The sequence below is a fragment of the Pteropus vampyrus genome, unplaced genomic scaffold (assembly GCF_000151845.1).
Source record: "Pteropus vampyrus isolate Shadow unplaced genomic scaffold, Pvam_2.0 Scaffold36, whole genome shotgun sequence".
NCBI classification, from domain to species: domain Eukaryota; kingdom Metazoa; phylum Chordata; class Mammalia; order Chiroptera; family Pteropodidae; genus Pteropus; species Pteropus vampyrus.
Window position 1 is genome coordinate 10,597,922 of NW_011888817.1, and position 3,188 is coordinate 10,601,109.

A 3,188-nucleotide genomic window follows, 5' to 3' on the forward strand; every position below is an offset into this window, starting at 1 on the left:
AATGAAAACGGAGGAGGGCTAAGGTCAAAGACCTGGAAGCACCAAAATGAAAGCAAATTTTAAGCGGGACGGAGTGATGAGCAGTGTGAGATGCCGAAGAAGAGGAAGGACAGGCGGAAGGTCAAGAGGCTGGCTGCGGCCAGACTGTGATAGGTCTAGAAGCCAAGAGAGATGCTTGGATTTGGGTAACAGGAAGTCATGCGGTGCCCTGGGCTGGAGCACTTCCCTGGGAGGGGGGAGGGTGAAAGCCAGATGACAGGCGCTGAGAAATGAATTGGCAGACACCCTCTCAGGAAGCATGGCTTGGAAGGGAAGGAGAGAGACAAGGTGACAGCCAAAAGGGGGTGCAAAGTCAAGAAAGGGGTGTTGTTTAGCGTGTTTTAAAGATGGAAACAAAGTGTGTTTGTGGGCTAATGGGAAGGAAACGCAAGGCAGGGACGGAAGAGAGAAATGAGGAGCAGGAACACCAGTTACAGCAGTGACTTTCTTGGGGAGCGCAGGGCACAGCGTCCTCAGTGCTCCCCTTCCCAAATTCAGCAGCAAGGTTCATGCAGTTGTTTCCTTTAGTGTCATTTTTTTTTTTAGGATGTAAGAAACAAGATTGTTCGGGAGAGTGAGTGGGTGAGGCTTCCCCACTAATGAGAATGGTCCCAAGACGGAGCCCTGGTTCTCAGTGGCACAGAGACAGAGACAAGATGCCCCAGGACTGAGCTGAGTGGGAGGCCAACAAAGACTGGACCAAGAGGAAAAGGAGGGGCAAGGTTGGGTCGGATTAACTTCTAGGTTCAAAATCTGAGGCCTGGGGACACATGAGTGGGTCCAGCTACACACAAATCTACTCTTTACCACCCTACCTGACCTTAATCGCTCCTGATTGATCAGTTCATTTTTACTAAGGTATTAATGGCTAACACTTCAAAGTATTTCACTTTAACAATGGCTTTCAACTCAAAGATTTCAGCAACAACAGAATCTTCCTGAAACACAGGCTGATACAGATCAGCTATCTCATTGCTCTGCATCAAAAATGTCCCCTTGCCCCAGCCTCTCAGCAATCCTCACCTTGGGAAACCTGCCATAATCTGCTGCAGCAACAGAAAGCAGAAAGGAAAACCTCAGTGTCTTTGCTGCTCTAGAAAGCAGCTTCCACGGTGTCCAGTTTGAGCTGACAACCACTTGATGAGCATTCAGTCACTCACTCATTCATTGAAATGACTGAGCATCTACCATGCTCCAAGCACTGTCTTATGTGCTGGAGACACAGGGGTGAATAAAAGAACCCAAACCCCTTGCCAGTGGGGCATGGACTTATGAGAACAAAGGGGCAGGAGAGATGCATGCTCAGAGCCAGACACTCTGCAAACATGGACTTTCATAGGCATGACTGTGAGGTCAGGCATTTTGCCTCTTTTTACTACTATGGTAACTGAGGCCCATAATGAGCCAGGGTTTGCCCTGGGTTGGCCTTACTCCAAAGTTTGTGCTCAGAACGTGTGCGCCCTGGTGCTTCTCAGACTCTCTCGGGCACATGAATCACCTGCCATCTTGTTAAAACGCAGATTCTGATTCAATCGGTGGGCACTGAAGCCACAGATTCTGCATTTCTAAGAGGCTTCCCGGGAAGGTCTTAAACCGCATCCTGGAAACCAAGGACCCAGTGTTTCCCAAACTCATATGATCATGAAATCTTTTTCTCCAGGGCACTCATTTAATAGTCCTTACCTCACTTCCTAAATCCCAAGAACCGTTTAGCTGAGTGAATGAATAAATGAGTGTAAAAATGAATGAATGCACCTCTGGGCCCCCAGTGTCTCTGTACTTCCTGCCTTAGCATCCCTATTTGCAGAACTGGTCGTTTGCCTCAGTATCCCTTCTGAGCCCCCTGACTCCTCACTGGGACTACAGGCTCTCTAAATGCCCCTCCGCTGCGGGCCGAGTCCCGCTGCGGGCCGAGTCCCGCTCCAGCCCGGAACAAAGTAAAGGCGACACCCGGCCTCCTGGGCCCCGTCCTCGGTTCCTTCCCAGCCTGCCCTGACCCCGCCGGGCTAACCCTCCCTCAGCCTGCCTGCAGCGCCTGTCCTAAAATGCCCGCCACTTCCCACCAACAGGCCCGAGGAAAATGGCATTTCAGTGCTTTGTGTCTAGTCTTCAGCGAGCATTAAATCCAGAATAATGGGAATTAGTACATGGAGGAAGCTGAGGATAAGACTCCCCTGAGTGCCCTCACCTAACAAATCAGGGGCTGGTAGAAGGACTTGGTGATTCAGGAGCTCCAAGCTGTCAAGCCAGTCCTTACAAACCGGCCTTTTGTTAAGTATGTTAAGCAGTTTAGAAATGTTAATGCGGGCTTTTCGGGGGTAACAGGTCTTCCAGTCCCCGCGAGGGCCGCCTCATCTGCACAAATCTGGTCACCTCTGGGGTGCCACAGCCTGTGGGAACAGGTCCTAGATCCCTCTGGGCCAGGCTGAGAGTTAAAAGAGGGGGCAAGGGAGTGAGAAGCCTGGTGGACAGGGCTGCAGATGGCAGCCCAGGTGGTGAAGCCTCTGCTCCAAAGCCACCCAGGCCCCAAGGCCCTTCCTCTGTTCTTTCTTGGGTGTAGTCAAGACCAGGGTCATTGGAAGCTGTGCCGAGGAGTGTGGATGGCTGAAGGCCCGTCTCCTGGAACTTCACTTTCAGACCTGGGACGCAGTATACCTAAGAGGCTCCAGGCACACTTAATGTGCGTGCACCATCATCACAGGAACTTGTTAGAGGGGCAGACTGCACACCCTGCTCCTAGATATGTGGATCCAGAAGATCAGGGGACTACACTTGTAACCAGGAAACGTGGATATCATGGTTAAGCCTGTGGACTCCAGAATCAGATTCAGTTTAAATCCAGGCTCTCCCCTCCCTAGCTGTGTGGTTCTTGGGCGAATAACTTAATCTCCTTAAATATCACTTTCCTCAACTGCAGAATGACTGACATTTTAGGAGTGTCTTAAGGTTTAAGGAGAGGAATGTGCAGCTCTCAGCACAAGTTTTGAGCGTCCCCTAAAAGGAGTGCTTCCATGACAACAATGACGGTGCTGATGGAGGGGGAACGCAAACCTGGCATTCCCCAAATGCAGCTTGCTGCATTAAGCCTGTGTCCAGGCCGCTCCCTCTGTCCGGGACCTCCTAGCCCATATTGTCCTCCTCCAAGGGAT